This window comes from Colobus angolensis, unplaced genomic scaffold (assembly GCF_000951035.1).
Source record: "Colobus angolensis palliatus isolate OR3802 unplaced genomic scaffold, Cang.pa_1.0 Scaffold219, whole genome shotgun sequence".
Taxonomy (NCBI): domain Eukaryota; kingdom Metazoa; phylum Chordata; class Mammalia; order Primates; family Cercopithecidae; genus Colobus; species Colobus angolensis.
Genome location: NW_012115366.1, coordinates 2,785,587 through 2,796,860, shown reverse-complemented (window position 1 = coordinate 2,796,860; position 11,274 = coordinate 2,785,587). Strand labels below are relative to the sequence as shown.

General features: G+C 45.2%; 1 long non-coding RNA gene across 1 annotated transcript in view; it reads left to right on the top strand.

The window, feature by feature from the left end:
* The window catches only part of LOC105512772, a 62,659-nt gene extending 53,215 nt beyond the window's left edge, over positions 1-9,444 (top strand). Inside the window, exon 4 of the long non-coding RNA XR_001001913.1 lies at positions 8,863-9,444. This is a non-coding gene — a long non-coding RNA (uncharacterized LOC105512772). The remainder of the gene's footprint in view (positions 1-8,862) is intronic.
* The last annotated feature ends 1,830 nt before the right edge of the window (positions 9,445-11,274 follow it).

The following is an 11,274-nucleotide window of genomic DNA, read 5'->3' as shown; positions in this document are numbered from 1 at the left end:
AAAAAAAAAAAAAAAAAAAAAGAGCAACTCAGATTGTACTTCACCCATGCTTAAAACAACCCAGTGGTTTTCATCTGACTTGGAAGAAGGTCCACATGCCTCACTTGGAGGGTCTGCTCTCTGGCTGACCTCCTGTCCTCCCCACTTCCTGTAGCTGCCCTGGCCTCCCTGCTGCTCCTCAAACACACCAAGCACGTTCCTGCTTCGGGGACTTTGCGCTTGCTGTGTCTTCTCTGAGGAACACACTTTTCCCCATATTCCTTCCATCACTGCATCTGGTTTTGGGCTTAAACATCACTTCCCGAAACAGGTTTCTTCTGCAAAATCTATGTTCTGTCCCTTTCCATCCCTCACCTACCTCTGTCAGTCTCCACAGCAATTATCCCTCCCTGATGCAATATATGTATTGGTTTATCTGATTATTGCCTGTTTCCGCTGGTGGAGGGTAAACCTAGGGAGGTAGGCCTTTTGTCTTGCCTGGCACATTGTGGGTGCTCAGTACACATTCGTTGAGTTAGTGACTAAGAGAACGACAAGTGGTTCAGTGTGGCTGGAGCACAGAGTGAAAGACGGGAAATGGAGAAGTCACACAGGACCCAAGGGCCAGGTCAACATAGCACTTTATCTGAAGCGCGAGGCTAGAAAAGGTCGGCAATGGCTCTCCATGTGGACAGAGAACTCAGAGATCTGGAGGGAAGTTACTCAATCATTTAATCTGGCTCATGAGCATTTCTTGTTGCTCTGGTGCTAGTGATTCAGATTCAAATCCAACATGATTCCTATGCTCAACAAGCTCACAGTCCAGTAAGGGATATCTGTTGTCATAAAACGCCATGGAGTGGGTGCAAAAGCAAAGCAATGCAAGATACCGAGGCAGCAGTGATGTACTCTGTCTGAGGATCCCTGAGTAGGTAAACTCTGAGGTGGGTTTTGAAGGATGAATAGGGGTTTGCCAAACAAAGATGGGTCTCCTAATGCATCTCAAAGAGCCAATGTCAAGGAAATGGAGACACTGAAAACTTCATGTGTTATGACTGGAATGTAAAATGGTACAGTGCTATGGGAAAAAAATTTTGATGGTTCCTCAAAATGTTAACCATAGAATTATCATATGACCCAGCAATTTCATTCCTACATATATACCCAAAATAATTGAAAATAAGGACTCAAACAGACACCTGTACACCAAAGTTTATAGCATCATTATCATCATCATCATCACCATTAATTTAAAGACAGTGTTTCACTCTATCACCCAAGTTGGAGTGTAGTAATGTGATCACAGTTCCCTGTAAACCAGCTTATTTATTTATTTATTTATTTATTTATTTATTTATTTATTTATTTATTTTAGGGACAGGATCTCATTATGTTGCCCAGGCTGGTCTCAAACTCCTGGCCTCAAGTGATCCTCCCACTTCAGTCTCCCAAAGTGCTAGGATTGCAAGTGTGATCACCATGCCCAGCCTATACTAACATTATTCACAAATCAGCAAAAGTTACAAACAATCTGAGTGTTCATCAGCATAAAAATAGATAAACGATATGTGGCAGATGTACATACAACAAATAATTATTTAGTTATAAAAAGGAATAAAGTTTGGATCATGCTACAGCATGGGCAAACCTTGAAAACATTACGCTAAGCGAAATAAACCAGATGCAAAAGGACAAATAGTGTATGATTCTACCTCTATGAGGTACCTAGAACAGGAAAATTCAGAGAGAAAAAGTAGAGTAAAGTTTACCAAGAGCTAGGCGGAGGGGAAGTGGGGAGTTATTGCTTAAATGGCCTGGAGTTTCTGCTTGGGGTGATGAAAACATTCTGGTAGTAGATAGTGGTAATGGTTGCAACAGCATTATGAATCCACCAAACTACCCACTCCCAGTGTGCAAAACTTCACCTCCTTTCCTATTTTGCCTCAGCTGGCAGCACAACTTCCACACTCTGAGCTAATAGACATTGTCTGTCTACTTGGTGCCCATCGCTCTGCTAGTTTGTCTCTATGTATTATTATCTCATTTAATCCTCATAGCAAATCAGCAAGTTAGGTGCTATTTTTGCCTTCATCTGCCAGAGGAAGAAACTGAACTTATAGAGGTGGCCAGTTGCCTGAGGTCATACAGCTCATAAATGGAATAGACCCCAAGTTCCTCTGACTGCAAAGACCATGCTTTGCACTACTACCTCACAGAGGCAAGCTGAAACCCAAAAGCAGCAAATGCATACATGCTATTATCCACCGAGAGTCACCCTGCACCAGGCAGAACACTAAGAACAGGGATACATGATCTTTAGTAACCTCTCAGTAGCCCAGTTAGGCAGGCACTGTAAGTTCTACTTTGCAGATGAAGAAACTGAGACACTGAGAGGTGAAATGACTTCCCAAGTAGCACAGCAGGACAGGGACAGAGTCAGGACTCACATCAAGGTCTGTATAGCTCCAAAGTCTGTGCCCCTTTCTGCTTTATCACATCCACCCATGATGCTCCTCTGTCCTTCCTAGCCTTCTGGGACCAAGACCTGAACAAGAATTTGACCAGCACATGGTAAGGAGGGACACCTGTTTACTGAGCACCTACTATGTTCTAGGTCCGGACTACAGGCTTAACATTTATGATCACGTGTCTGGAACATGCATCTGACCTCTGCTGCCAGTCGAACAAGAGGTCAGTGGCAGGACTGGATGCCTGGTCTAGACTTCACTGGGTAATAATGTGAAATGCTTTTAGCCCCCTGCAAAAAAAAAGAGAAAAACTTTACATCTCAAATCTAAAAATCTAAAAATCACTAAAATCTAATCATAGCTTCCACACATCAAGTCTCTGCTAGGTGCCAGACACATCTCCTAAACTATCTCATTTAACCCTCACAACAACTCTAGGAGGTAAATATCATTAGCTCCACTTTGCAGATGAGGAAACCGAACTGAGGGCTCAGTCACTTGTCTGAGATTACACCGAATGTGTTATAGCTGGGATATAAACCCCAGTCTGTCTGCCTCAAAAGCCAGGGCTCTTTTCATTCATCAAGCTACCTCTCAAACACCACCAGCTCCTAATTCCTCAGCAGCAGCCTGGGCATCAGCAAGAGGATAGACCTGCCCAGAGATCCTGGGTATTTGATCTGAAATAAGACCCTTCATCTAAGACCCACTCCTGATCATCCCATGAGCCCCATAATGTACCTCACTCCGAATAATAGCTCTCTATGCCAGATGAGTTTCTTTCTGCCAAAGGGGGAGTTAAATTGCTTTTTTCTCAGTCATAAATCTCACAGTTTCTCCTAAATCCTATTGAGCTGACAAATTGTGTGGCCATTTTTTTGGGGGGGGGGCAATCTCGGCTCACTGCAAGCTCTGCCTCCGGGGTTCACGCCATTCTCCTGCCTCAGCCTCCCTAGTAGCTGGGACTACAGGCGCCCACCACCATGTCTGGCTAATTTTTTTTTTTTTTCATTTTTTTAGTAGAGACAGGGTTTCACCGTGCTAGCCAGGATGGTCTCGATCTCCTGACCTCGTGATCCGCCCACCTTGACCTCCCAAAGTGCTGGGATTACAGGTGTGAGCCACCACGCCCAGCCAAATTGTGGCCTTTTCTGTGTTCATTCCACAAAACACCTGGAGTATGTATTATAGGCCAGGTTTTCTGCTAAACACTCAGCTGCCTGACTGAGATGACCCAGTTCCTACCCTCTGGGAATCACAGGCTGGCAGGGATGATAGCAAGTAAACAGTACTTCCAGTAATTTCAGCACCACCTGGACAGGGCTGAGATACAGCTGTGGATATACAAGAGAAGTACCCAAGCCAGTTTGTTCAATATGAGAAGTCATCCTGGAGCTGGAGACCAAGGCTGGGTTTTGAAGGCTGAGTAGAAGTGCTCTATGGTGATCAGAAATGGTTCTGTGCAGCCGAAAGAAATCATCCAGGCTTTTTAAAGCAAAAGTTGGTTTAACATAAGGGATAAGGAACTCTAAAAGGTGCTAGGGGAGGGAAGGTGCTGGAGGAGTCAACAGGGCCTCCGTAAATGACTCCCAGAATACCACCTGACCAACCAGCCATGCAATCAGACAGTCAGGCACACAGGAGACCACCCCTGCAAATAGTGAGTTCAAGAACTTACTGTCACCCTTGGGTCCAGGGATCTGGAAGCTGGGGCTGGGGAGCCACCATGACATCATCACAACTGCCTCTCAACACCCATGGGGGTGGCCAGACTCTGAGATGCTGCTGCAAACCCCCCCATGTTGCCATGATGGTGCCTGCTGGAGGAAAGAGCCACAGCAGCAGAGAGATGGCCTCTGTTTCAATTCCAGAGTCAAATCTCACACAGCCTAGATAATTGGCAGAATATAATCAACATCAAGAACTTTAGCTGCAAGGAAGGCTGGGGAAAATAGTTTTCACCTCCTATCTCTGCAATACAGGAAAGTGCACCAAGGGGAAGAGAGGGAGTGGATGGGAATGGGGGCTGAGGCCCAAGCAGGCGTATCCCCTCAACTGGGAAGGAAAGGAGTGAGTGCACTAGGCCAGGTGGACACAGATCTTGAATTTCCTTTTCTGTCTCCACACAGAGGCCCTTTTTCAGGTAAACAATCCCCAGGTGGTATAGGGACCACCTACAAAGACCCCATCCCTGCGGCCCTCTCAGAGCGGGAGACCAATGAATCCAGATTCTCACTTCTGTGATGAGGAAATGGAGGTGCAGAGGGAAGACTATTGTCTTAAGGCCACACAACTCCATGGGCAAGCAGGGCCTAGAACCTTGTTCTCCCTTTGTGTTGTGCCTGCTCTGCCATCCTCTTCTTCACGTTCCAGGGCTGGAGTCTGGCTGGAGCTGAGGGTGGTGGCTGGTGTAGGTGAAGAATTGCAGTCTGGAGAGGGGAAAAATCTCAGCCTCTGGTGTCAATTATGCCTGAGTTCTCCTCCGGGCTCCACTCCTGCTAACTGTGTGACCCTGGGCAAGTTACTCAACCTCTCTGAGCTCCAGTTGCCTCCTTGGTGAAATGGACATAGAGAAAAGCACAGAGTTGTCATGAGAATGGCAGATGCTAAATATAATGAAGCATACAGTAGGTATTCTTTTTTTTTTTTTTTTTTTGAGATGGAGTCTCGCTCTGTCGCCCGGGCTGGAGTGCAGTGGCCGGATCTCAGCTCACTGCAAGCTCCGCCTTTTGGGTTCACGCCATTCTCCTGCCTCAGCCTCCCGAGTAGCTGGGACCACAGGTGCCCAACACCTCACCCGGCTAGTTTTTTGTATTTTTTAGTAGAGACAGGGTTTCGCCGTGTTAGCCAGGATGGTCTCGATCTCCTGACCTCGTGATCCACCCGTCTCGGCCTCCCAAAGTGCTGGGATTACAGGCTTGAGCCACCGCGCCCGGCCAATAGGTATTCTTGAAATGGGAGCCAATGTGACTGGTTCCACAATACTATTGTTAACTATAAACTGTTATTACTATTAACAGTAACTGATCCTCCCTGAATTGAAGATGAAAACTTTTTAAAGGTTTTATATGTGGTTTAACCTCACCTCTTTTTATTCTCCTACCTCATTAGCAACATCAAAAGACCTGCACTGTAACTACTTCCATTATTCTAGCCTACCTGCATTTGCCAATTTCTAACTAAACACCTAGGATTCCTCCCCTCATAGAGATCCTCACCCAGAGACCCACAAGTACCCACAGACCAGTACACATAGATTCACACCAAACAAACACTCATACATACACCTGGTTTTCAACAGACACACACAAGCATGGTCAAATACACAGACCCTCACTAGTACTCAGATTCACACCCAAACTTATAGAAGCACAACCTCACCCAAATACACACAGACAAACACACACACAGAGAAACAACAGCAGCACTCATACAAATGCATCCTTCAACACGCACACTCCATACCCTCCCAGTTGTGTGACACACTCAGGAATATTAAAAGTTGCAGGGAATGGAAGTAGCTGGGAGCCTTGCTTCTGAGTTTTCTTTAAACAAATGGTCAGTGACAACTCAGGATTCCTTGGAGCCCTCGCTGAAGGACCTTTATCAGCCTAAAGCTGAGCCTTCAGCCTGGGTCCCATCTCAGATAAGATCATTAATTTTCCATTGCAGCTTCTCTCACTCTCTCTCTCTCTCTCTCTCTCTGAGTCATCTTTACAAGCCCCTGAAACAATGGCATTTAAGGAGGGAGCTTTCTCAACACCCCGAATCCATACAGAAAGGTTCAGCTTCCTTGGTAAAGAATTTACATGCCGGGGTAGGGTGCATGGAGTGACATGGTTTTCACATTTGAGAAAGGTGAGTGGGAGGGAATATCAGACAACCGCACAGTGCAGATCATCATTTAAATACAGTCCCCATGGGGCTCGCTGGCAGCATTAAAATTGCTCCGTGCCTCTGTGGGGGTGTCACAGAACAGCCTCTCTCCTTTGTTCTGCTTTACCACAGAAAGAGGCAGTGTGGTGCAGTGGAAATACCCTAGGGCTGAATCCTAGGATTCAAGTCCGATCCATCATTTCTGGGCTGTGTATAACTAACTAGACAATTCACTTACCTCTCTGAGTAATGATGTTTTTATCAATAGAATACAGTGATTAGGAGCAATGAAGGGCTCCAGAGCCAGACTGCCTGGCTCGGCCCTGGACTAGCTGTGTGATCTTTGGCAAGTTGCTTAATCTCTCTGAGCTTCAATTTTCTTATCAGTGAAATAGAGGAATAACTTCACTTTCCTCATAGGGGTGATGCAAGTATGAAATTAATATATGTAAATGCTTAACACAGTGCCTACTACATACTCAGTGATCAATAAATGATAGCAGGTACATCAGTAACTGTCATCTTGTGTTTCTCATATTCCAGACACCCTGCTTTGTCCTCCTCAAGACCTACAGGATCTGGTCTTCGTGTTCCCTAATGTCAAATCTGCTCCACTCACACTGGCTCCCTTTCTGGTCCTTGGATATGCCATATTGTTCCCATCTCAGGGTGTTTGCTCTTGTTGTTGCTTCTAGTTAGAAAGCTGCCCTCCCCTAATATTTACATGTCTTATTCTCTCAATTCATTCACATCTGTGCTCAAATGACACCTCCTCAAAGAGGTCTCCCATGATCACCTTATCTAAAAGGCACCTTATTTATCATCATCTATCCTCTTGCTTGGAATTATTCTACACATTTGTGTACTTGTTTATTCTTTCTCGCATCCACTAGAATGTAAGTTTCAGGAAGCCAGAAATCTTGTCTTTCTTGTACTTGACTGTATAGCTGTAGCTCCTACAACAGTTCCAGGCCATGGGAAGCACTCAATAAATATTTACAGAATGCATGAATAAGTAAAAATAGTATCACATTAAATATGGGTCAAAATGAAACACTCACTCAGCTTCAGCCTGTTAATCCCAGACCTATCTCTCTTGGGCTACTGTATACCACATATATGACTCTACCATATACATCTGAGTATCTGAGTCAGAACTTCCACAGCCAGTTCTGACTCAGAGCTGCCTACATTCTTGGGTGACAGACATGGATGAAAGCAGCTGGAGAAGGCATCGATGACTGCTGCCTTTTCCTTGCCCAGGAAGAATCTGGAGAAAGAATCCACCACTTTTTCAGAACACTTTAAAATAGGACTTTATGGGGCTATGGACTCCCAGTACCCCCTCCCTCCCGCCATTGTAGAGATGATCATCCTGCATCACCTATCTGCCCAGTGTTTCCAGTTAGCAAGAAATGCCAAGTGGGGACATCTGGAAAACGAAATACCAGCTTTGGATTCCAAGAGACGGCAGAATGAAGATGTCACTAATAGTCATTGAAAAGCTGGCTCATTCTTCCTCTCTTTATTCACTTCCCCTGGGCTCCATTTTCTGCCTCAGCACCTGCGCCGCCTCATGCTCGGGAGCAGGAATTTGGTTATCAGCACCACGGACAGCGAATGGCTTGCCGCCGGGGAGGCGAGGAAGCCAGAACGTGGGACTTTGATGCAACCAAACAAATGTTTACTGAGCACATCCTGGGGGCAGGCATACTGAAGAATACAGAGATTTATGTGGTCTTGACCTTTAAATAACTTAATCTCTTCGAGTCATCAATATTCCTAAATTGATACAGCTGGGGCAAGGCCCTAAGCCTCCTGATATTTGGAAAGTGGAGAATCAAAGGGAAAATGTTGCCCTTCTCAAATGAATTTATGCTGTGTATTTGCATATATTATCTAACACTCTCATTAGACTGCCACCCTAAAAACAAACAGAAAAGCAAAAAACAGGTACTGCAATGTTCTATTCATCATTATACCGCAAGTACCCAGCATGGTGCATGGCCCACAGTAGACACTCAATAGGTTTTTAATAAATGTGTGGATGAATGAATCCTCACAAAATCCTATTTTACCCATTTTAATTTTACCCCGATTAATTTTACCCCTATTTCATAGATGAGAAAACGGAGTCTCTGAGAACTCCCTTCTCATGACAGCTATTATGTGGCAGAGCTCAGGTTTGAATCCAGGACCTCCCAATTTCATGCTGTGCTGTCAAGCAGAGCCACTTAACTATGCGCTGGGCACTCTCGGAGCCTAGAAAAGGCGCTAGCTTGGGAGAGGCTGATTCTAACAATAGCACTGACTCACTATTCAACCTTGAAGGAATCATGTTTTTCTTTCTGGCCTCAACTTCTCCATATGTAAAATGGAAAAGGAGATTGTGTGGCTAAGGGCTCCTCTCCCCACTCCACAAATGGTTTGTAAGCTGCTTCCTCGAAGGCTTGGATCTTGCATCTGTTGCAGCTGGACAACGCGACCAGCAGGGGGCGCTACAAAATGATTTTAAAACATCCTTCCCTTGCCTCCGCAGGGCGTCAAATGAGAAGTGTATTGATATCCCAGCAGACCTCAATATCCTTTTTCATCTTCCCGCTATAACCAGAATATGTGCGCAAGCAGTGCAGGCGCTCTTCTTTTTAGAGTGCAACAAATGAACTTCAACCCCTCTCGAGAAGTGAGTAAAGAGGCAGCCCTAGGACACAGAGACAGTGCAGTGAGGCTGCGGTGACTTATCGCCCAGGAACCCACTGATTGAATAACTTTGGATAAAGCCTCGAGCAAAGATAACTGTTTAAATGGCTGCGGCAGCGGAAAAATCAGTTTGGCTGATTGATGTCCCGGGTTTCTTGTTAGTGGGTGGCTTCCAGCCATGGCTCTGCCTCAGCTCCCAGAATTACTCCAATAAGTGATTTGCTCATCCCTAACTCTTCCCAGGGGGTGGGGAGAGGGAGCTGAATCAGCCCTCTCACAACCCTGATTGGGACTTAATAGGAGACTAGTGGGCATTGGTGCACTGGGGGCAATGTAGGGAGAGGAGCAGATTTGTTAGGCTTGGCAAAAATATCTGTAGCCTGTGGATGTGGAGGGGAAAATAAAGTCAGAAAAGAAGCGATTGCAGAGTGAATGTCTTTCAATTCTTTGAAAAGAATGCAAATCAAATGTGTCATGAAGGCTGTTTCTGTAACCAAATCCTAGTCATTGAAATCTAGATTGACCAAAGTGGGTCTCCAGATTGAAGAGCAGCAATGGGGGAGCTTGGGAGATGTTTGTCAGGGAGCCTTACTCAGTATAGGAGTCACCTGGGATCATCAGACGGGAGCAGGCTCTGCAATTAACCAGACCTTGATTCAATCGTGGCTCTACGATTGACTGTCTGCAAGGCCTGGATTGAGTTGCTTCATCTTTCTGAAACTCAGCTTCCTCATTTGTAAGATGGGAGAATACTAATAATATATCAACTCTCTCAGCTCTCTATTCTTGCAGATTAAACCACATTAACACTTTGTGGAATAACAAAGCAATCACTAGATTGTGCTCACAGAGTCTTAGATCAGAAATTTAGACAGGACATAACAGGTATGGCTTTTGTCTGCAGCATGATGTCTGGGGTCTCAGATGGGAAAACTCAAATGGCTGGGGGTTGGAATAACCTGAGGCTTTTTCACATAGTCCCAGGCAGGGTTGCCTCAAAGGCTGGGTTCAGCTGGAACAATGACTTACCTGTGGCCTCTCCAGCAGGATTCTAAAAGCTAGTGTTCCAGTGAACAGGCGGAAGTTGCATGACCTTTTATGACCTAGCTTTGCAAGTCACATAATGTCACCTCCTTTGCACTCTGTTGGTCAAAACCATCACAAGCCCACTCAGATTAAGAGGAGGGGACATAGACCCTATCTCTAAGTGGGAGGAGTGTCAATTTACAGCCAAGTTTGAAAACTACCACACCTACCATGCATGGGTATTACAATAATTAAATGCCAAGTACTTGACAGCAGCTACTACTCCTGTTCCCTCAGAGGATCAAACAGTTCTTGGTGAGAGCTTTTCATCATTCGTAGATAAAATCTATACATTCTTACCATGGCCTACAAGGCCTGGCATGCTCTGGGCCTGATTTCTTCCCTAGCTTCTTTCTGCCCATCTCATCTCTCAAATGCCTTGCCATGTGCCTTCCTTCAGCAACTAAAAGGCATCATGCTCCTTCCCAACTGCAAGTCCCTTTGCTCTGCTGCTCCCTCTGCTTGGAACACTTCTTGCTCATTTCATGGCCTGGCAAAAATTATGTATACCTAGGCCACTGCTTCAGGGAAATCCTTTCCAATTCTCCAGACCTACATCAGGACCCCCTTTATATGCTCTTAGAGAACCCAATACTTTTACATCATAGCACTAATCACAATCACTATATAATTATTTAACTAACAGCCCTCCCTTGCCCCATGCTCTACCTGACCACCATCATGTTAACTAACAGACAGGGGCCCCTGTCTGTCTTGTGTTCTCAGCACCTAGCACAGAGAATGGCACAGAGTAGGTGCTCATTAAATATTTGCTGAATAAAGAGTGAATGGATGATTAGGCCACCAAAGCTTTATGTTTGGGCTGGAATCACCTTTAATAACAGTAATTAGCTCAAATTAATCAGAGACCTGGTTGGCTTTGATGTCACCATAGGGCTTACTGGTATTCCAGGGAGAAGATTTTGGTATTGAAATGAGACCTCCTGGGGTACACTTTTGAGGGTTGGTCTTCTGGAGAGGCCGCAATAGCTCCCATCTCAGTTGTTACACTCAGTACTCCCTGGGACAGCAGAGAATATAGAGGATGTCTACCTGAACTCTGTAAGGTGCAGCAAGAATTTTGGTGTACTAATTCATCTGAGCCCAGCTTCTTTTCATCCAAGTGGTGCCAACAACACCAAAAGCATTAAACAAATAATTAAAC